Genomic DNA, 24442 nt, shown 5'->3' on the forward strand with positions numbered 1-24442 from the left:
ACAGACTGTCCTGATTTAAAGGAGCATCCAACAATTTCACTTTAACATGATCAGTGATCAGGCAGAGATTGCTCCTTAAGCCAAGCATGCCTTCTAAGCACAGACCCAGTAACAGCAGTCCTGCAAGAGGCCTCTTGTTTGTATTTTTCGGCTTTTCCCGGTTAGGGGTCGCCACAGCGGAACTCCGGTCTGCTAATGATTGGTAGTTGATTTTTACATGACGAGTTACTATCCCTGACACACAACCTTCAACGAAGGTACACCCATTCACGCATGTCTCCACGCAGAAGACGCTCTAGCTGAGAAGTGAACCGGACAGCGCCTTACTGTGAGGCGACAATGCTACCAAAGAATCAAAACCACATTGCAAAGTATGTTTTCCAACTTGTTCAGCAGAATGCAATAAATCCTATAAATCTTTATTTTCCACACAGTCAGAAATCAACATCATTTTCTGTTTAAGCAGTCCAATAATATGCTGTTGATATTTTAACATATGAAACTGGCAGTTTAAAGCCCTGATCGCCAAGGTTGCAGCAGTATAAACCTTTTTACCCCATCTATCCAGCATCATGGAATCTCTATCAGGAGGAGTAGGATTTTTAGCAGTAGAAGCCTTAATGCCCTTGGGCCCTTGAGAAATGGTTTTTGGATCCGCAACAGGATTTTTGAAAAGGAACTTGTGGGACTCAGGAACCTTGTAGTATCTGTCCGTCAGGTTTACTAGGAGCTGGAAGCAGGGAATCAGGGGCCATACTGGATTCCGAAAACACATCATCAACAATGTCTAGGTACAGGAGGTATAGCCAAAAGCCTATGCTGAGGCAGTAGAAGGAAATCCCTAAGCCTCTTTTTTGATTCAAAAAATTCCTGACTTTCCCAGTGGAAATGCTCCCTTAAGGTATGTAAAGTTTCACCAAAAGAAAAATCCTCAGGGGGGGAAGCAGAGGGAATGGAATCCTCTGCATCAGAATCCTCATAAGTAGAAATGGACAAATCCAGGTCATTAGAAGAATCAGAAGAAACAGAGTCCTGATCAGAAGATTCATAGTCAAGCTCAGCCCTAGGCCTCTTAGAATGAGGGGGTGTTGACTACCACTGATTAGAGTAATACGATCTTCAGCCATTTTGATCATTTGTTTTTTAGGCATAGGGGCCTGAATATGATGCCTGGGCGTAATTTTTTTAGATGCAGATCGAGATTTAGGCCTTAGTATAGAAGGTGGAGTTGGTTTAACATGCAAGTCTGTAGGCCTGAATACACCCTCGGAAGCCGGTGCCTGCACAGCAGTTCTGGACCCATCCAAGGTAGAGACATCCGCGGGTTCCACAGGTGAAGCATCTCGCGGCATACCGGACTCCGAATGGGTCTCAGTACAGGCCTGCGAGTCAGTAGTAGCGGGTATCAGGGGCTGTGAAAGCGCCAGAGTACCGGTGAACTGGCAACTGGCTTAGGAAAAGCGTTGTCGGCAGTTTTGGACCACGACGGCCTGTCTCTGTCTTTATCTTTGCGTTTTTTCATAATTCCGGTAGTCGGATGGCTAACCAACGTCATTTCTGGATAATTAAATACTTCGGTTCTCGGTTTAGAGGAAAAAATGTACCAACGATGGACAGTGCCCTGATTAAATAAAGCACAAAAGCGACAGCAAGGTACATCGTAGTCAGGGTCTAGGCAAGGAATACAGTACAAATGAAAATCTTTATGAGGTATTTGCTTTCCACAAATAATGCAATTATTAACTTTTACTGACATCGGAAAGGAGCAAGAAAAAGTTTCTCTGAAGGGGTACTTAGCTTTAAGTAGAAGACTTCGGTTCTGAAACTCGAAAACGAAAATTTCAGAAGTCTGCCAACCGGCTCTTGCAAACTGCTTCTGCTTCAGGCACCGCACGGCAAGAAAGATTGATGTAATGGCATTGGCTGCATGTTTTATACCCCTGACGACCTGACGTCATGGAAGAAGAGACAGCAACTGACACAGGACCCAAGACTTTGTTAATGAGGCCAACTGAGGGCAACCTGCCAGCAGATTACCCAAATGTAATGACTGCAACAGTGAAACACGAAGAACATCTAGGGGAGTACAGGGAGAGAGTGAATACTGCAGCAGTGCAGGCAAGGACATCTAACTTTATGATAAGGTTTTACACAACTGTACTACATCCTTGCATATGTTTAAGAATACTGTAGCAATGAATGTAAGTGTCAAAGCTCAAGAAGAAACTTGGGAGGAGGAAGGGGCAGAAGAGTTCCCTAAAACAACATGAAGAACTTAACTAGCAAAACCAACCCTAGCTCTAGAGCTACCATCCAACTTGTAGTGCTTGATAAAGGTATGCCAGAAATCCAGGTAGCTGCTTCAAGAACAGAATTAATATCCAAGCCTTCAAAAACTACAAGAAGCCACAGATGTAGTGGAATGAGCCTTAACTGAAAGAGGAAGGCTCTTGCCATGGAATGAGTAACAAAAGGAAACAGCCTTAGAAATCCAAGAAAAAAAAGAGTTTGCTTGGATACAGCAAGTCCCAAATATTTAGGATGAAAAGAAAGAAATAACTAATCATATTTTCTAATAACCTTGGTTATATCTAAATAAACCCCAAGTTGCCTATGCATGTCCAAAGCACACAGCACCCTCTCACTCTCAGTTTGTGGAGAGGGAAAAAAAAGTAGGCAGATTAATAGACTGATTAAGTGAAAGCTCATTAACCACCTTCGGCACAAAAGGGTTAGTGCGCAAGGACAGTCTGTCCTCATGAATATCAAAAAAGGAGGACAAGCCATAAGAGCCTGTAACTCAGATACCCTTCTGGCAGAAGTAAGCTCTAACAAAAGAACAGTGTTCCAGGAACAATGTTGTAAGGAAGCTGAAGCAGCAGGCTCAAAAGGAGCCTGAATCAACTTCTCCAAAACAAAATTAAGATCCCAGGGATGAAGAACAGGCTTCCTGTGAGGTCTACTATTAAGGACACCTTTAAAAAAATTGTTTCCCCTCATATCTAGCAGTTAAAGGAGGAGAAAAAAGTAAACAAGCAGAGACCGCTAATAGGTGGACCTTAATAGAAGAATAAGCCAAACTAGCACTGAGCAATCTGCACAAATGAGAGAATGAAAGGAGAATCTAGAGTAAGTGGGTCCAGGTTACGCGAAAGACACCATAAAGAAACATCCCCTTACAAGAGAATGAGAGGGCATCCACCTTCCATACCAGAGAACTTGAACTGTGGCACAAAACAGAGGAAGTTGTCTGTTCAGAGGGGAGGCAAAAAGATCTACCCGAGGAGTACCCCACTGATGGATAATGTCCAGAAACATGTCGCTGTAACGCAAACATTTGTAGGACTGAGTTATGGACCTGCTCAGAGCGTCTGCCACAGTGTTCTGACCAGAAGGAATATAAATTGTCTGAAGAGTCACTTGACAGCAAGATCCCATACCAGAAGTGCCAACAGGCAAAGATAAGATTTCATTCCTCTCTGCTTGTTGATATACCACATCACTGTGGTACTGTATGTGAACACCCTTAAGAGGCCCTGGAGAAAAAAAGAGAGAGACTGAAAGGCCTGAAAAGCCAGCAGAAGAGCTTTAATCTCTATGACATGGACGTGCTCCTTCTGCCGACAAGGCGACCAGACACACTGGACCTACAGGGAGCCAACAGTCGTCCCCATCCCATGTCTGAGGCATCTGTGAACAATTCCCAAGAGGGAAGAGGGGGACGAAAAGGATCTCTGGATTCAGAGACAACTGCTGAATCCACCAGAGAAGTTACTGTCCAAAACAAGTAAAAGAAGGAACTACAAATTCTAGAGGATGAGCATGTTGAAGCCACATTGACTTCAGAAACCACTGAAACCTTATCATATGAAGTTTGGCCAGAGGGAGCATCAGAATGGTGGATGCCATAAAACCCAGAACGGTCAGAAACTCACTGACAGAAATGGAAGCCAGAGGAAGAACAGTGAAAGAAAGAAATGAGAGTGAAGGCCTTTGGAGGGGGCAGGAATACAAGCACTGGCACCATCTGAATCCAGCAACCCAGAAAAACATGATCCTGAAAAGGATTCTGAGAGGACTTTTAGAAATTTATAGTGAACCGCAGGCTCTGAAGAAGGGATATGGCAAAATGAAGACTTTGCAAAAGGGTCTCTGGAGAGGACACCTGAAGAAACAGGTCATCCAAATAAAATATTTGGATCCCTTGAAGTCTGCAAATAACAATCACTGGAGCAAGGCATTTGGTGAACAACCTTGGGGCAGTAGAAAGGCCAAAGGGCAAAGCAGAAAAATGAAAATGCCAGGAAGCAACAGAGAAACACAAAAATTTCCTAAAAACAGGATTGACTGAAATACAGAGATAAGCATCCTTGAGATCCAGAGACATCATGTAGGCCTGAGGGAGCAACAGGAAACAGAATTAGAAAGGACAATATCTGAAAGGAAGGTACCTTCAGAAAACTGTTTAGATGAGAGGGGTCTAAGAAAAGGTCTCCAAGTGTCCTCTTTTCTGGGCAGTAGAAACATTCTGGAGTACCACCCTTTCCCCCTTGGGACAAGGGCATCTCAAATAGTACCCTGAGACAAGAGATCTTGAAGAATCTCTGGTAAAAACGGAAGTTGTTCCCAAGGAGGCTAAGGAATGCCCATAAAAGGAGGATGGGATTTCCACACCATGAAGTACCCCTGATGAATGAAAAACAGAACCCAAAAATCCTCAGTCTGAAGCCAAAACAAAAAAGAAAGAGGAATGTGGCTGGGAAGAGACGGATAAGTCCCACAGCTCCTGGTTTGTCCAAAAAGGAAGGCTTTGGAGTCCCCAAAAATTAAATAACCTTAGCAGAAGAAGCCCATTTGCCACTCTTCCTATATTTAGTAGAAAGGTGGGATTGCCTACAAACAAAGGCAGGACTTAGCGTGGTAGTTTATCTGAAATTTAGGCAAAGGAGAAACAAACACATGTTTAAGCTCCCATAAGGCCTTACCCTTAACCTGAAGGGATTTAAACCAGCAGCAACTTCCCAAAACAAAAGTTCAGAATCCATCAACTTAGCCTTAATATTATCAAGTAGAAATTGAAGCCTAAGCCAAGAATACCTCCTCATAACTGAACCAGAAACAGTAAACCCTAGAAGAGGCATCTGCTGCATAATAACTACATTTAATAGAATGACAAAAACTTGAGATGAGGTCTCTCACAAGGAAAGAGGAGGAGTTTTACCCTAGATCTGGAAAATTGGAAATAAGTTGGCAGGCCTGAGAAAAAAGAGCCAACACATACGTAGACATATTGGTCTGATAATTCATAGCCCTAAAAAGTTAGGGTAGCAGAAGTGTAAACCTTTTTGCCCAGCCTGTCCATAGTCCTGCTGTCCTTATCAGAGGGCAATAACTTGGGCAAAGGAAGCAACTGAGATAGCTTAGCAGAGGCTACAGACACTACTGAGGGGTCAGCAGCAGGACATTTAAATAAAAAACAACAAACCTCAGCAACCCTATAAAACCTATCAGACTTCTTGGGAGCAGGAGGGAGAGAATCAGGCGCATGAGAGGCATTAGAGAAAGCAACCAAAACAGAAGAAATAGCCACAGGTTTAGGAGAGTCCAACTGCAACAACATACAGTACCACTTATGGATATCAGAGACTGGAGTACAATCCCACTTAAAAAAAAGTCCATCATCCTAACCAGTGTGCCCCCAAAGGAACATCTGGACTAACAGATTCCTCCTCCTCTAACCCATAGACCAAAGGAAAAGGAATTTGAGTAGAATAAATTAGGAATTTGTCAGCAGAATCAGACAACCTTAGAAGAATCCTGGTCTCTAGGCCTTTTAAGAAAAATAGAGGACCAGGAACTGAAGCTCCATAAGGAGGCTTTAAGGACATTAAGGCAGAAAATAATCCCAGAGTAAAAGCCTGCCACTCACTTTGTGGATCCCTAGAAGCAAAAGAAACAGGTTTAATTTTGTGTTTCTTTTTAAGGGAATGTCCTGAGAAGGCTGAGATCCAGGACAACAGTCAAGAACCGTAGCATGAATTTCTTCCCCAACTAAAATCTGAGGAACTCCCCTAGGCTCCTCAGAAAAAAAAATCTACCGTGATTCCCTCTGAACGTCAGAGATGGGACATGCTGCCAGCCAGATCCTCACCAGCCTCCAACACGGTTGTGTCAGAGAAATCTGACAACACAGCTGGACGAGTCTCTGGGTTCATAACCTCAGGAGAAACACCTGTTAGAGGCTGGACAGCAGAAGATTTCAGTCGTACCTTTTTCACCTTCCTCCCCAATGGCTGACCCTTGGGGCAGGAGAATCCTTCCCTATTATCTTTAGTGAGCATCTTAAGATGCTGGTTCTCAAGATACAAGGAAAGGTAAGAAAGTCTACTGGGAAAGGTTTTTGGAACAAACGCCTGATAAACAAAACAAGACATATGGTCACGACAAGCACCTAGGTAAAAAAGACATTTATCGTGGCGGTCTCTATAGGGACTCTATCTCCCACACTGGCATTTACCCCTTCCTGGAAGACATGAACCCCAAGGAACACAAAAAACAAGAAAAAAATCCCCAACAGGGCAGTTATCTTCCTAAAGACAACAAACAGGCACAGAAAGTCACTGAAGAACGAAAATGCGTTCAACTGGCAGAAAACGGATGCAGGTAAACAGACCAATGGTGTAAAAGATACGTACAGACTGGCAGCAAAGAACTTCCAATTCTGGTAGACCTGAACATCACCTTTATGCCCTACATTACATAGGCAGTATATAGTGATGTTCAGTGCATCTTTTAAATTCAGGAGTCTTTGAAAGACTGGCCAGATGTCGGGCTTCCACGGCAGGGAATCCCATATGTTTAAGAATACTGCAACAGAGAATGGAAGGACATCCAATAATATCGCCAATAACAACTCTAAAGACTAATATACATCATAATATTACCACAAACGTTGTCAGGATAGATATTTCTTGCAAAGGATCCCTATCTATGTAAATTTCCTACTTTATGTCAAACAAAGAAGCTACCTACCTCTCTTTTAGGTCAACCTTGATGGCTGGATGGGGATCAGCAAAGTCACTACAGAGTTATCTTCTCAGGCCCACACAGACTGAAGAATCAGGTCTATGTTCAGCAACTGAATTTAAAAAAAAAAAAAAAAAAAAATGCAAACCACGAATTACCGAATGGAAAACAGTGAATTGCAAACGTAGTGAATACTGATAACTTCAAAAAAAAAAAAAGTCATCGAATAGCCAAAGTCTGCCAAGAACCAGGAAGTAACACGATGCATAAGATAAGTGAAGGGAAACCTTTTATAATTGCCCTATTCTCCACTGTAGTACAATCTCATAGCTGATATATATATATATATATATATATATATATATATATATATATATATATATAGTTAGGGGGGTGTGGAGAGCACAGTCCCCTCCTTGGTTGATTGTGTGGGTGATGCTGGTCGACTATGGCCATTTGATGAAGTTTTTTGAAGTTGTTGCTGTTTGCTACATTTACAGTTCGTGCTTTTCTATTTGATAATTCAATGTTTGCGTTTTTTTTTTTTAAATTTGGTAGCAGACTATAGACCTGAAGAATCAACTAGAGGGCACTGCGATAGCTAGGTTTTAAATGGTCTGCTGTACCAATTGCCAAGTACAAATGTATGAACCTATAATCCTACTGTTAATTTCTGCATTTTGGAATCTTTAGTTAATTTTTGGAATTTTTTCCTTAGCAAGCAATCTAATTTCTGCTTTTTGTGACCTGCACTAAGATTTAATACAGAACTAAATTGAAAAACGTCTACCTCATTAATCTAACTCAATTTAGGTGAAGACTCCTTGTATGCTACCTCTGTTGCAAAGCGCTGGAACTCCATTCTAGTCCCTTTGAGACAAATTAAATTATCTGCAGACAGCTAAAACAATACCTAGAAACAAAGCAAGTTAAACTATAAGCACCAGTCTCCACGCTCCAAGAGGAGTAAAACGATCATTTATTGTCAGAATTCCACACACAAACAGTACTGAAAAGTACTTTAAAAACACAAAGACAAGGCAAGTGAATTACTCTTTTACATTAAGCGCTTTTCGTCCGGATATTATCCAGACTTCTTCAGACAATCAGAGTAAATTCAAACCGTGGTTTAAATACCGTTGTCATACAGTGTGAACCTATCAAGTCCATTCTGTTAAAACACTACGAATTTAAAGGTATACACTGCCACTTACATGAGCGTAACTTGAAATTAACATTATCTTAGTTGCAGTACGAAACTAAATATCAACTTAAAAACCACATACTGTATTAATGGGTGTGTTACTTGTCATCTGATATTATAATCTAATTATGTTATACCAAGCGCATCCTATCTAAATCATGTACTTATTCTTTAATACTATATTATACAAGTTGTGCTATCATAAAAAAAACGTTCCTGCTGTCCTAAACGAATGCAATCAGTTTGTATAAACTTTGACTTGGAAACCAGTCTACCTATACTAAAGTTAGTGTAAGGTATAAATAAATAACTCTATGTCTTAAAACTATACTATTAAATTATGTACATCAACATAATATTAAACAACAACAATGTGTCAATACCAAAAAATATATACTATACAAAAATGAAAAATAATAAAATATATAAAATATAATAAAAAATAGCGGTGGTGGTGCTGCGGTAGTGTTGTCGCCTCACAGTTAAGACGTTGCACGTTCGATTCTCAGTTAGAGCGTCTGTGTGTCGACATGCGTGAATGGGCGTCCCTTCGCTGAAGGTTGTGCGTTAGGCCCGGCAAGCCAGTACGTAAAACTCTACTGCCAATCATTAGCAGACCAGAGTTCCGCTGTGGCGACCCCTAACCAGGAAAAGCCAAAAGACAGTTTTATACTACCAATTCTTAAAAATTTATTAAAAATTCTTTATTTATTCTTTATTTATAGAATAAGTACATGATTACATTGTACTTGGCTTTCTGGTTTCTGTTCGTTGTGTTTCTTGAATACCCAACTACCAGACTTTGCTCTTGCTCACTGATACTAACACCTGGCTCTGCCCTTGTTCAACTCTGAAAGTATTATCACATGCAATCCAGGCCAAAATCTGCATGCAAATGTAAGTTAGAACCTTCTAGTCATATTGACTTTACATTTCACATTCACTATATTTCTCCCAATACCACACTCTCTCATTTCATTACCCAGTTCCTTTCTCTTCACTCCCTTCAAATTCATTTTTATCCGTTCTAGATATTAACTACATCACTACTACCACTCGCTGCTTTTCGGTACTGTCAAGCCTAACAGTTCCTTACCAATACTACACTTAAATCGTTCCTCACTGAAGGCAGTATATTCATTAATCCTGTTTTTATGTCAACCATTCTTACTCCTGTACCTATTTCCCCTACTTATCGCATAAATTTTGTGTTTGAAACGCTCTCTCTCAGTGTTTCTTCTGCAAACACTTCTCAAAACCTTAACTCTTTTGTTTACCTCACAACATGTCAATTAATACACTGCAGATTTGTCATCTTACCCACACTTTTCTACTCTATTCCACTTCAATAAATATTTCCACAGTGCAGTTTTAGCCAAATAATGCAATGTTTTCTTCTATTACAATTGTATTCACTGTTTTTATCATGTTCTTTTATAACTTGTACTGTTGAGCTTTTTCTCCCTGTGTCTCCTCTGAAAACAGGATAATCCTATATTCCTAGCTCAGTCAGACTTCCCAACAAAGAAAAGCAAGAAAGCAGGCAAATACATAAATTAAAATTTTGCTGACCTAAAAAAGTAATATTACAGCATAATAACATGCAAAATCTGAATTCAGGCTCTTCTTCAATGTCTTGCCATAATAACTGAAACTATTCTAGTTAAATTGACAAAAAAAAAACAAATGAGATTAAGCTAATTAAGGCTAAAATCATGCTCAACCGAGATGAATCCACCCGACTTCAATCTTGCTGCGCAATACACTGGTCAGAATCTGCCTAAAGTACTGTTTTACCTTAATTTGGATACTTGAAGTCAAGTGGTCCATATATTAAGGCAGTTATCACTTCCTGCTTCATATGTAGGGATTTCAAACAGCAAAACCATGGACTAACTTTCTAAGTAAAATGCCAATCTTAAAGCAGTTCTCAGACTGTGTGGTGACGGTTAATTCATTTGTAAGTTTATTACACAGTGCATTCTGTACATGGTACCCACATAAAAAGTGTTGTGGTGCTGTCTTTTAACCAAATTTCAGAATTGCAGACTCACTACTAGAACTAAAACACATGTAGAGTTTAACTTAGTCCAATGCCACCCCCCATGCACCTTATATCAGACTGGTTTAATGACTGCCAGTGTTCAGTTCAATGGCAGGCAACACCATTTAGTTGATGCTATTTTGCTCCTTTGATCTTTCTCATTTTGTAATACTACCAATTGCTTTGTGCAAATCTCTTACTCCCTTAAGAAATACGATAAATTAAAAAAAAAATCTAGTAACAGAATGTACACCAAAACGCTACTTACTCTCACTTGGCCATTTTCTTTTTCTAACTCTTCTTTCAATTTAATTGGCATTCAGATTATCACAGGCTTGTATGCTGACAGCTTAAAATGACAACTGTTATAGACTCTTCAAACATATACCAAAGACAAAAATCTCTGCTGCTGTACATATAAATGTCAGTAATTTTTCCACCAATTATTCTAACACCACAGCACCTCTCTCAGCCATCCATGTACAATATTCCTGATTTTGCCTTAAGTTTTTGCTCTGTCCCTTCTACAATTCGTGATTTTCTATCTGCCAAATCCTAAAGGATTACAGTTACTAGACAATGCCATTACTGTAACAGCAGAGGTTCTAATAAAACACTGTTGCAGTAGGCTAAACTACATGGGTAATACCACCTGTGGGCTGTCTGGCTCCACAAAGGTAAAGCTGCACTGTGCTATCAGACCACGTGCTCAGACTGTTGAGCTCCAGCCAACTGGAGAGCCAAAAGCTACAGAGCTATGTTTTTACCCAGAAGGGGGGGCAAGAAAGTACAGTTGTGTACACTTATCATAAATGTAGATGTTCGAGTATATCCACTGTTGCAGTCATTACATATGGGTAATTTGCTGGCAGGTTGCCCTCAGTCGGCCTGATTAACAAAGTCTTGGGTCCTGCATCGGTCGCTGTCCCTTCTTCCATGACAACAGGTCGTCAGGAGTATAAAACATGCAGCAGACGCCATTACATCACTTTTTCTTGGCCCAGATGTCAGGTGCCCCCCAAATGGGCATAGATTTTTTTGCCTTACCCCAGAACTATCAGTTGGACAAATTCTGCACAAGAATTCATCACAAAAAAGCTTGGAAAGTGGATAATTCACCTTTCAGTGTATGCTTTTCCCCCCTTCCATCTCTGCTCTCCAAAGTTCTACTAAAAGTCAGAAAGGACAAACCAAATATATATATATAATATATATATATCATTTTTGGTTTGTCCTGTCTGACTTGTATCATTTTTGGTTTGTCCTGTCTGACTTAGTAGAACTTTGGAGAGTTTATATATAAACGGGGCTGGAGGGTGGGTAACTAGGATTGCAACAGTGAATACACTCGAACATCTACATTTATGGCAAGTGTACACAACTGTACTATGTTCTTCATGTTTCACTGTTGCAGTCATTACATTTGGGTAGATTCCCAAAGCTGTGGTTGGGAGGATGGATTTATACAGCATTAGGAGCAGCTATAAGGCCCTGAAGGACAGCAGTTGCAAAGCCAGCTCTGGATTTACAGAAGAGAGGCAAATGGTAATGTTTGGTGAATGTATGAATTGAGCTCCAGGTAGCAGCTTCTAGAATGTCTCTGGTAGGAACCCCTCTGAGAAAGGCTACAGAAATAGATGCAGCCCTAGTGTAATGAGATCCGATCCCCTTGGGGATAGGTTTACCATGGTGCACATAGCAGAAACGAATACAATGGCTTATCCATTTGGAAATAGTCTGCTTTGAAATAGCCTTTCCCTCTGCCCCTGCAGCAAATGCCACCAATAGTTGTGCAGATTTTTTTAGAGATTTTGTCCTGTTTAAGTAAAATCTAATTTGTCATCCAATGAATGCAGAATCCGCTCACCCTTGCTCTGTGGATTGGGAAAGAAAGATGGCAGATGAATGGTCTGATTAAGAGCCACATTGGATACCACCTTAGGCATGAAAGATGGATTGGTCCTGAGAGACACCCTATCCCCATGAAAAATAATGAAAGGCTCCACTGCCATAAGAGCCTGTAATTCAGAAATCCTTATAGCTGAGGTGACTGCTAAAAGGAAAGCCGTTTTCCAGGAGAGAAATTTTAGGTCTGCAGTAGCAGCTGGCTCAAAAGGAGGGAGAGTGAGTTTTTCCAAAAAAAAAACTGAGGTCCCATGCAGGGGTTGGCGCTCTCCTGGGAGGTCTTAAGTTTTTGGCCCCTCTGAGATGCTGCTTTAGCAGAGGATGAGAGAAGGGGGGAGGCTCTGTGTTGTAATGAGCTGAAATGGCAGAGGCATGGATTTTTATGGAAGAAAAATATAAGCCCTTGTGAAGCATCTCAGTTAAGTATTGCAGAATCTGAGGAATATTGGGCATTGCTGTGCTTATTCCTTGTGATTGTTTCCAGGCACAGAATCTTTTCCATTTGTCAGCATAAGATTTTCTAGTACTAGGCCTTCTAGCCTCCAAAATAACACCCATCACATGTTTGCTGAGGGATGCCAAGGGTGAAATTAGAGAATTAGCCACGCTGCAAGATTCAAAGTTTGGAGCTGAGCGTGCAGAATTTGGTAGTTCTGCTGAGAGAGTAGGTAAGGTGTCTGAGGCAGGTGCAACGGAGGAAGGTGTGACACATTGCGCAGGAGTGGGTAACAGTGTTGGCAAGGCCAGTCTGGAGCAATCAGAATCATTTTTGGTTTGTCCTGTCTGACTTTTAGTAGAACTTTGGAGAGCAGAGATGGAGGGGGAAAAGCATACACTGAAAGGTGAATTATCCACTTTCCAAGCTTTTTTGTGATGAATTCTTGTGCAGAATTTGTCCAACTGATAGTTCTGGGGTAAGGCAAAAAGATCTATGCCTGGACTACCCCATTTGCATGTCAACACGTTGTAAATTTGTGGTTCCAGTTTCCATTTGTGTGGGTCCATAAGATTTCTGCTTAGTTCGTCTGCCAGAGTATTGAGCTTTCCTGGCAGGAATTGAGCTTGTAGTTGTATTTGGTAAGTCAAGGCCATGTTCCACAATGCCATGGCTAGTCTGCAAAGGGGGTAAGAATGTGTACCCCCCTGCTTGTTTATGTACCACATAACTGTGGTGTTGTCTGTCTTCATCATTAATTATCCTGGATGAAGGTAGTCCTTGAAGGCTGTCGGTGCATTCTGTATAGCTAGCATCCATTTCTGATTGACATGAAGGTGCATTTGATTTGGGCTCCATTTGCCCTGAATGCACTTTCCTGTCAGTTGGGCCCCCCCCAAGCATAATCTGATGAGTCTGTAGTTAGGGTTTGGGTGGCAGGGGGTGGAGTGAATGGCAGTCGCTTGTTTTGGTGGCAGGCCTCTGCCCACCATAGGAACTCTAGGTGCAGGCAAGGTATGATAGGAATTGTTTCCAGGCTGTGACAATGTTGACTCCATAAACTTTTTAAGTACCACTGAAGTTTCCTCGTATGAAGTCTTGCATATGAAATTGCATATGAAATTAGAAGAATGCAAGAGGCCATGAACCCCAAGGCTTGCAAAATTTGTCTTGCAGATAGCAGGGTTTTTGTGGCCACCTGTTTGAAATAAGTCAACAATTGAATTTGCATTTCTGGCGCTAGGCAAGTCATCTGGGCAGTTGTACTCAAGGTTGCACCCAGGAATGTAATTTTTTGTAAGGGTACCAGTTGTGATTTCTTTTCATTTATGGTGTACCCTAGACAAGTTAGAACCCTTTTTACAAACGTCAGATGCTTTAGGAGAATGTCCTTGTTTTCTGCCTGAATTAGACAATCGTCCAGGTATGGATATATTTGAATATTTCTTTGCCTGCAAAATGCAGTTACTGGAGCCAGGCACTTTCTGAAGACCCTGGGCGCAGTAGATAAGCCAAAGGGCAGTGCAGAGAACTGGTAATGCAAGTAGCCTTCTTTGAAGCGGAGGTATCTTCTGCAAGATTCCGTGATCGGGATATGCAGGTAAGCCTCTTTTAAGCCTAGAGTTACCAACCAGGCATCTTTGCCTAGCACAGAGTGTAACTGTTGAAGAGTCAGCATCTTGAATTTTAGAAGGTCCAGAAATGTGTTTAGAGTGGATAAGTCCAGAATTGGACGCCATGATTTGTCTTTTCTGGGTACCAGGAAAAGTCTTTAATAGAAACCTTGTCCCTTTTCCTCTTCTGGTACTGGTTGAATAGCCCCCATGTTCATGAGGGACAGAACTTGTTTCTGGGCCTCTGCCCACTGAGTTGGGGGCAGGTCTCCGTTTGGGATTGGCAACGTGTGGAAATTAAATCTGTATCCCTGGGATACTATATATAAAACCCATTTGTCCTGGGTAATAAGTTGCCAGTTTCGTGAATGAAGTGCCAGTTTTCCCCCAAAAAGGGGGGCTAAAAGGTAAGTGCTTGGTGATTGTAGAGGGAAGTCACTGAGACCGTTTACCATAGAGAGGTGCCTTGCTGTTTCCAGATTTGGAGGTGGAGGCACCCTATTGTTTTGTTCTAAAAGTTCCTTGTGATTGAAACCTGGAGCCTTTGAAATGTCTGGATTTGACTTGAGAGGCTCTCAAAGGGACTAGAAAGGTCCAGTTTTTAGTAGGCCAGTGCCTACTAAATCTTGGAGGTTGCACTTGTAAGAAATCTTTCACAGTTTGCATAGAATTAGCTTTATCTTCAATCTTTTTTTAACACTTCTTCAGCCTCATTACCAAAGAGACGGTCCTGTTGTAAAGGAGCATCAAACAATTTTGCCTTAACATGGTCAGGCAGAGTTTGCTCTTTGAGCCAAGCATGCCTTCTTAGCACAGACCCAGTTACAGCAGCCGTGCAAGAGGCCTCCAAGGAATCAAAACCACATTGCAAAGTATGTTTTCCAACTTGTTCAGCTGAATGTAATAAATCCTGTAAATCTTTATTTTCCACACAGTCAGAAATTAACATAATTTTCTGTTTAAGTAGTCCCATGATATGCTGTTGATATTTAAGCATATGAAACTGACAGTTTAAAGCCCTGATTGCCAAGGTTGCAGAAGTGTAAACCTTCTTACCCCATCTATCCAGCGCCCTGGAATCTCTATCAGAAGGGGTAGGATTTTTAGCAGTAGAGGCCTTCATGCCCTTGAGACCCTGAGAAATGGTTTCAGGATCAGCAATAGGATTTTTGAAAAGGAATTTGTGGGAGTCAGGAACCCTGTAGCATCTGCCTGGCTTACAAGGAGCCGGGGGCAGAGAATAAGAAGCCATACTAGATTCTGAAAAAACATCATCAACAAGGTCTAGAACAGGAGGTATAGCCAAAGGCCTATGCTGAGGAAGAAGAAAATCCCCAAGTCTCTTTTTAGATTCAGAGAAATCCCGACTTTCCCAGTGGAAATGTTCCTTTAAGGTATGTAAAGTTGTAAAGTTTCACCAAAAGTAGAATCCTCAGGGGGAGAAGCAGAAGGAATGGAATATTCTGCATCAGAGTCCTCATACGTAGGTATAGACAAATCCTGTTCATTAGAAGAGTCAGAAAAAATAGAATCCTGTTCAGAAGATTCATAATCAATGTCTTGCCTAGGCCTCTTAGGAGGGGGTTGGCTACCCCCTGATCAGAGTAATTAAATCTTCAGCTATTTTGATCATTTGTTTTTTAGGCATAGGGGCCTGCACATGTGGCCCAGGCATTGGTTTTTTTAGACATAGATTTAGATTTTGGCCTTAGTTTTGAAGATGGCATCGGTTTAACATACAAATCTGTAGGCCTGAAAACACCCTCAGAAGCCGGTGCCTGCACAGTGGCTCCAGACCCATCTAAGGTAGAGACCATCTGCGGGTTCCATAATTGAAGCATCTCACAGCATACCGGAATCCAAATGGGTCTCAGTAGAGGCCTGTGAATTAGAAGTAGCGGGTAACAGGGGCTGCAAAAGGACCTCACTGAGTACCGGTGAACTGGTGACTGGCTTAGGAGAAGCATCGTTGTTAGTTTTGGACCTAGACTGTTTGTTTCTGTCTTTTTCTTTGCGTTTTTTTTAGGTATTCCAGTAGTCGGATTGCTAACCGATGACATTTCTGGATAATTAAATCTTGAGCCAAAATATTTAGATGCAAAAATATACCGACATTTAATCGTGCGTTGATTAAATTTAGCACAAAACCAACAGCAAGGTACGTTGTGGTCAGGGCCTAGGCAAGGAATACAGTACAAATGAAAATCCTTATGAGGTATTTGCTTCCCACAAGTAATGCAAGTATTAACATTTACTGACATCGGTAAGGAGCAAGAAAAAGTTTACCAATGGGGTACTTAGCTTTTAGTTGAAGACTTTGGTTCTGAAACGCGAAAAAGAAAATTTTAGAAGTTGACCGACCGGCACTTGTGAACTGCTTCTGTTTTGGGCACCGCACAGCAAGAAAGACTGATGTAATGGTGTCGGCTGCATGTTTTATACCCCTGACGTCATGGAAGAAGGGAGAGCAACCGACGCAGGACCCAAGACTTTGTTAATCAGGCCTACTGAGGGCAACCTGCTAGCAGATTACCCAAATGTAATGACTGCAACAGTGAAACATGAAGAACATCCCAGAATGAATAATGCTAGGAAGTGCCCAAACCATAGCAGCACAAAAAGAACCTAAGCAAGAAAAGGGAGCTGGAGGAGATGAGAGGCTACTGCAACAGTGACTTATTGGAAAATCTACTGTTATGGTAAATTTACTTGCACAAATGTCCAATTCATAGGAGGTTACTAGGCTAATGACCCTAGGGCCTTTACAAGCCTACCCATGTAAAAAATAAATAAATAAAAAATGCACCCTAGTTGCCCATAGTTATGATGGTCATAGCTTGCAGAGCAATTCTATATTCAGCACAAACTGCCTCTGTCCATGAGGGACATAGGTGCCACCAGCAGGGTGAACTTATGGTTACCTATCCAATTGACCAGGCTGAGCTTAAATAGGGCCACTGAGGAACTCTGCTTCACATGAAGTGGGAGCTTGTTCCATAGAAGCGGCAATCTCTGAGAGACATCTGTCTCTCCCACATATTCCATTAACGTCATAAGCTAGGTTGAGATCCTTGGAGTAAGTGACGCACATCCACAAGTCAAATGGGAGAAGAATTTCCTACTGCTCTGTAGGCCAGGCACAGGTCACCTCTCAGCAGCCTGTACGCCACAGAGTACAGCAACAGAGTTTTCAGTCTTTCCATGTAGGTCATGTTTTGGAGGCCCTGAACTTTCTTGGTTAGAAACCTCTGTGGTCTCTCCAGCTGCTGCAGGTGTCTGGTGAGGTACATACACACGGGAGCATTGTACTCAATTAGTGGTTTGATCAGGGCAGAGTTATGACCTCCTTGATCTTGGATGTGATGCCCTTATTTATGAGATGTGCAGTGTAGAAGGCTTTCCTTACCACTATGGACACATGGTGACTGAAGTTTAGATTGCTATCAACCTTGTGTTCCCAAGTTTCACACCATTGGGTTTGAGCTTAGAGGGAGTGCTATCCATATCGCAATTAGCAGGGGCTATGTCTTTGCTAAAGGGAATAAATGAGGCATTTTTTGCGTTTAGGTTTAGTCTGTGGCTTTGACACCAATCATTTGTGTCATTTCCCACTGTAATACGTTGACAGTGCTGGGGGACAATGATTGTTCCAAATTTACAATCATCTGCAAACTTGGTAAGCCACAGGCCATCTACTTTTGCCTGGACTTCAGAGAAAGATTCCAAACGGCAGAGGACCTAGTACAGATTCTTGCGGTACACCACTGGTAACTGGTCTACTGGTGGAAGTGGACTCCTCAGTTATGAATGCACACTGTCAAATCAGTGAGCCGGTTTGCTACCCATCTACAGGGTTAACCCCAGCTGGGAGAGTTTCTCAATGATCCCTCAGGGGGGGGAACTGTGTCACACACCTTGGTTAAATCAAAATAGGCGGTATATACTGCTTTCCCCACATCCATGGCTTTGATGACATTGTCAAAGAAGCCCACCAGGTTTAATAAGCAAGATCTACCCTTGCAAAAGCTAATATGGGTCGGGTCAGAGTTTGAAGGTCACCTTTGTTCTGGTTGATAAGGTCCAGGATGATTCTTTCCATGGCCTTGCAGATATGGCTGGTCACGCTACAGGGTCTATAGTTCCCAAGGTCGGTTGATGGACTCCCTTTGTGCAAGGGGATTACCGTTGCTGTTCTCCACTCCGTCTGCAAAAAAACAGTGCTCAGGCTGTGGTTAGAGAGATTGCCAAGTGCTTCCGCTAGATCTGATTTTAGACTGTTTAGTAAACTGTCTGGAGTGTTACCTGGTCTCATACAGGCCATAGGTTTGGCCTTGGAGAGTACGTGCATGATCCGTTCTTTGGATGCTCGGTAGAGGACTGGTGTCAGGAATGCTATGGGGTGTGGCAGGTGGTAAAGTTATCACCAAATCTGTCAACTAGCAGGTTGGCAATTTCTTCAGGTTCAGTGTGAGTGGCGCCATCCACTAAAAGTTTGGCACACAGCTGGGCATTCCCTTTTAGGCTTCGGATGTAGCTAAAGAATGCCTTACGATTGGCTTTAGCTAGAGATGCAAATTTAGTCTCGTAACTGAGGACTTCTCTTTCTCATTTGATTGTTTAAGCTGTGTAGGGTAATCCTCCTTTGCCGAGTAAGTTCCCTCTTATTCTTAGATATCAGGTTCTTTCTTTTGCTATACAACTTATATTTGAAGTCCGCCACGGTGGCTTGTTGTTTTTCGAAAGGACCTGATTTTAGTCCTGTCAGGTACAGCAGAGTCAACACATTTGTTTAATTGGCTATATAGGGTATTTGTGTACGCCTCTGTATAGGAACTGTTGTTAGCTGCGTTAGCAGGGGCTTTGAAACCTTTTATGCATTGCTTAGACAGCTACAGTTTGCTTTGGAGAAATGTTTCAGTTTTTTTACTCCTGTGGGGGTGTCAGGTTTGACCTTTATTTCAAATGAGACAGATTTATCATCTGACTTAACTGGGGAGGGCAACAAACTGAGGTAGTACAGTGATCCCTGATCCTCCCCATGTTGGAGAGTACCAGGTCTAGGACATTTGAGCCTCATATCGGACAGTACCAGGTCTCGGACATTTGAGCCCCTGTGGTGGTGGTGCAGACCAACTGTTCCAGGGCATATGAATTAAAGTTCAGGAACCTCAAAATGATAATGTTTGTGCGCATGTATACTGCCCAATTAATGGATTTGTAGTTGAAGTCTCCCTTGACCACGGTGTTCAGCTGTATGTTGAACGACTCTGGAAAGTCCAGGTAAGTGGTGTGTTTCTCCTGGTTCATGGTGGGGACCATGATGTGGTAGGGTATTTTACTTATAGTTATTTGGACCTGGAGTAGCAAAAGAGAGTCGTACTGTTTTACCACTCTTGGTGTATCTGGAGACGATACACCTCCACTTTTGGTTCTTTCATGCTCATTTTGGAGTCTGACCATGTGAAAGGCATTGTAGCCTTGTACGACCGGGGTGATCTCTGCAGTCTTGAACCAAGTTTTAGTAACTGCACGGATATCAGCATCTTACAAGTTGAGGAGTGCTTCAAAGGAGTGCAGTTTATTGCTTAGGCTCCTAGCATTAAGCAGCACAACCTTGAGTTTGTCTATAGTGAATTATTTTGTGTTGGAAGTTTTTTTATTTTAACATAGCCTAAAAAAGGCACTATGGGGGAGGCAAGTATCTTTGCCAGTATCCAAAAGTCTTGAGGAGACTGGTGAAGGCCATCTCTAGGAAAGCATAGTGGTCTGTCGACCATGTCTTCCCAAGCTTGACAGATACCGGATCCCCTTGGAGTGACACCAGAAACTAAGCCAATAGTTGAAATCAATCATTTTTTGTGTCTGTACTGTGACATCATCCTAGGTGAAGGTAGAATGCTGCTTAGGTCTAGGGATACACCTGTCTGGAACACAATCTGACAGTTCCATCATGTCTCTCTTCATATAGTCCCGACAGCTACATTTCAAGTAATTCACTCCAACTTGTACTATAACAGTAATTGTTGCCGTTTGACTTGACAGATCCTGACAGCTGACCGTGACCTTCTTGTCCAACCTGGTGAGGAGAACATCTGTTTGTCTCACTACCAAGTCGCCCATGATCAGGACATTTGGTTTTGAGGCATTTTGCCTTAGGGGCTTAATTGTTGCACGGTGGGTAATCGTGAATTCTGTTCATGTACCAGTATGTGTGGGTTACTTACGCTTGGGAGGTCTCTGGTCTTTTGGCAGGATCTTGGTTAAGTACCTCCGCATATGTGGGTTTGTGTCTTGATTTTATCTTGTGTAAGAGAAGATGTGTGTGTGCTAACAACTTGTTTGATGTCTTGTTTATTGTTAGGTGAGAGGACGGATTCAAGTTTATAAGTACAGTTACATTTTTGACATGGCTTGCCGGACTCCACATGGGTGTTGGTAGAAGCCTGCGACTCTTAAGACAGTGGGTATCAGGGGCTGCAAAGGTGCATCACTGAGTACCGGCAAACCGGCGCCCAGCTTAAGAGAAGCTTCATCGTCGGTTTTGGATCTCGACTGCCTTTCTCTGTCCTTTTCTTTGTGTTTTTTTATGTACTCCGGTAGTTGGATAGCTATCCGATGACATTTCTGGGTAGTTAAATCTGTTTCCAAAATACTTTGATGCAAAAATATACCAAACGCTTAATAGTGCATTGGTTAAATCTAGCACAAAAACCGACAGTCAGGCACATTGTGATCAGGGCCTAAGCAAGAAATACAGTATAAATGGAAATCCTTATGAGGTATTTGCTTCCCACAAGTAATGAAATTAACTTTTTCTGACATCGGTAAAAAGCAAGAAAAAAGTTTCCCCAACAGGGTACTTGGCTTTAGTGAAGACTTCGGTTCTGAAACTCAACTCGAATATTTCAGTAGTCGGCCGACCAGCACTTGCGAAATGCTTCTGCTTCGGGCACCGCATGGCAAGAAAGACTAAAGAAAATGGTGTCGGCCACATGTTTTATACCCCTGACGACCTGACGTTATGGAAGAGAATACAGCAACCGACGCAGGACCCAAGACTTTGGAATTCAGGCCGACTGAGGGCAACCCACCAGCAGATTACCCAAATGTAATGACTGCAACAGTGAAACACGAAGAACATCTTGTTTGATGTCTTGTTTAATGTTAGGTGAGAGTGAAGTTTCATAGTACAGTTACATTTCTGACATACTACATTTGTTTGCATTAGGAGCAGGTGGCTGTCAGTACATATAAGGCAACTGCTACATTGCCACATTATGCTCATTTCAATCAGGCTGGCTGGAGAAATGTTGGGAAACTGACTGCCCATAGTAGCAAGTAATTTGTAAGTACTAGTTTGTGACAGGGCAAATTAAATCAACTATTGCTCTGGGATTAAGAAGGGGATTTAATTCTATAGAAGATCAGGGATGAAAAAGTGGGGAAACACTGCTCAGTGCTCAGCTGAGATGCCTACAGTGCAGAAGTGCACAGCTGACTTGTCCAAAGAGCAGCAGGGAAGCCTAAGAGAGTTTCGGGGGTGGGGTATTTCTGGGCGTTTGCATCCGTACAAGGCACCACTAACCCCCATTGTGTGGTTCACAGCTACTCATAAATGTGAAGCTTGTATACAGGCAAAATTAACAGTTTTTAAACTAGTCTGCGATAGGAAATCACACAATGGTCCTTTTTTCAGCACTCCCCAGCTTAGACAATGCTATATCCACACACTTCTGCCACAAGTGTGTAGGGGAGTCCTTCTTAATGTAAGATGGCTGGATTTCAGTTCAAGTTCATGAAAAAACAGGTTAGACTCAGCAAGTCTGGATCTAGTCCATGCTAATCTAAAGCAATATTTTAGTGCAAAACAAGTGCATGTAATAACCAGGCACAAACTGTAAAAGCAGTCAAAAAGGCACAAATTAAATGCATTAAAAAAACATAAAATACAGACGAAAAAGTGCTGATCAAACTCAAGGTAGGCTTAACTTCTTAGCTTTAGATGGTTTGGATTCAACCCAAAACACTTTGGACCTCTGGTAAAGGACACCAAACACAGATCAGCTCCAATTGCCCTTTCCTCTTACCTTCATTGCATACAAACTGCTGATTAGCTTTCCTGAAGGTCCTAGTTTTTATAAGTAGTATCCAAGCTGCTTATGGACGTCCAGAGAGAGAGAAGAATCTTTTCTCCTTTTTGCTTCTTTTGTTTGGGAAAGAAGAATGGGAGATTAGCTTAAAGCTAAGTAAACGGAGATGACTTTAGGCAGAAGGGTAGGATCTGATCTTAATGAAACCCCGCCTTTGCAAAAAAATTAGGTAGGGTTGACTCACCATAAGTGCTAGTAAATCAGACACTCTCCTAGCAAATCAGTGACGGATTTAGGCATGGGAGAAGGGGTGCCCCTTTTTCAACCTTTTTTTTTTGGAAGTCACAGTCGATCTTTCCCGAAGAATCCTGTCACCAACATGCCAAATCAAATACATCGAGGTTGCAGTCAGATTTTTTTTTTTTTTTAAAAACATTTATAATGGTCCTCCAACTGCATCTCCCCTTGTAATTTAGGCACATTGGTGAGAGCTGTCAGTAATCGTTGTGTAAGCGGTTGTCAGAAAACAAACAATCTTGTTCAATCTTAATACTAGCTGGACAAATTGTCATTTGAAACGACTTTATAACTACTGATACTGGAGTGATCTGCTTTGAGGTAATGTGCTAATTCTTTTGACACCAATTTTCAAGGCACCAAAGAAACGAGGTACAAATAGCAATCCTTATGTGCTAGAAGAATGGAATCAGACCCATTCTCAAAAATCAAGACTATTTAATTTCCAAAGTTATTTCAATATCCAGCATGTAAAGTAGGCATACCCCCAAATGTCACAAATGTGCTAGGCTGTCCAGCATCCCTTAAACTCAAACGTTAAGTCCAGTGGTTATGTTCTCACCATGTTGTTACTCCTACCGGGGAATAATTTAACCTTTGAGATGGCTCACATCAACACTACCCCTCATTCCCCAACAGTTTCTAGAACAGAGTCTGCAGTCGGCCCCTGCGTCTTTACCGAGAGGGGGCAGAGGAGGGAAACAGAGACTGAAGGAGTGGGGACCAAGAGAAGGTAAGCTGTCACCAGGGACTGAGTGACTCTACTGGCATTAAGCAACTAAGGGAGACCTGAAAGGAGATGTTGAACACTGACATTTGTCATTGTTAAGACTCAACTTAAGAGACAGGTGTGTCGAATACCACATGTATTCTGACGTCAATTAAATGCTAGCCCATATAGCTGGATTTTTTAACCCATTCATCTAAAATCATTCACAGTTACTTATTCCATCTCTTAAGACAGTTGTAAAAGTTTTGCATTTGACACGGACACAGACAAGCATACACACGCGCCCATGTGCCACCAATTGTCACCATTAAATCAGTTTATTTCACTTTGTTTCAAATTGCTGCAGTTCCTTTCTGTTTAATTTTCTGTGGTTCAGGTTCCCTATATCAGACAATTTTCAAATCCTCATTCTGGAAAAAAATGCTTCATTCAGATTAGGTGGTGAAGCACACTTCAGCATGTTAACTGTGACAGACCCCAGCACAGCACCATATTCAAAACTTGCATTTTAAAAAAAATATCAATTTAGTTAAGTGCTTGCTTTGCTATTTCTGTCCTAAAGTGCCATTAAATTCTATTAGTAATAGCATGTCTGATATCCAACTAAATTCCTTATTATATTGTCTATTCCGCTAGTGTTGGACTAGCGAGTAGTCCTTATTGCTTCCTGGTGCCGTGATTTGTTTGATGTCTGATATAATCTTACGACTTCAATTGATCTGAGCACATTAACGAACAAGTTGAATGACTGAATGAGGAAATGCCTTTAGATGACCCGTAAATCCAATTGTCAAGTCTTATGCATTTATTTTGCATCATCTTGTTTTGCTTTGCTTCTTTCCCAGAAGAGAGCTACAGCAATTCCCTGCAGGTCACGAGAGTCTCCAGTTTATAAAGCGACTTGGTTAGCATAAAAATGGTTAAGGGGTTCAATTCCTAATCAGGGAGTTTCAGCTCTACTGTACGTTTCTATATTTTGGGTATGTCTACCTGTGGAATAAATGTACTTACACAAGGAAGGCGATGCATGGGGGGGGTGTTACTGTCCTTAAAATAGGAATGTGTCAGCCTCTGCATATTTAAAGGTTAACATGGAA

At 41.8% G+C, this 24442-nt stretch overlaps 1 protein-coding gene across 2 annotated transcripts in view; it reads right to left on the bottom strand.

The window, feature by feature from the left end:
- BAD (BCL2 associated agonist of cell death) overlaps window positions 1-24442 on the bottom strand; it is a 392415-nt gene that overhangs the window by 314662 nt on the left and 53311 nt on the right. Inside the window, exon 2 of one of the 2 annotated variants that reach the window (XM_044075801.1) lies at window positions 7033-7138. The exons of the other annotated variant lie outside the window; for it this stretch is intronic. The gene's annotated coding sequence lies outside the window, so the exon portion shown is untranslated. The remainder of the gene's footprint in view (window positions 1-7032; window positions 7139-24442) is intronic. 2 annotated transcript variants of the gene reach the window in all.

This window comes from Protopterus annectens, chromosome 6.part1, assembly GCF_019279795.1.
Source record: "Protopterus annectens isolate FY-2018-M chromosome 6.part1, PAN1.0, whole genome shotgun sequence".
NCBI classification, from domain to species: domain Eukaryota; kingdom Metazoa; phylum Chordata; order Ceratodontiformes; family Protopteridae; genus Protopterus; species Protopterus annectens.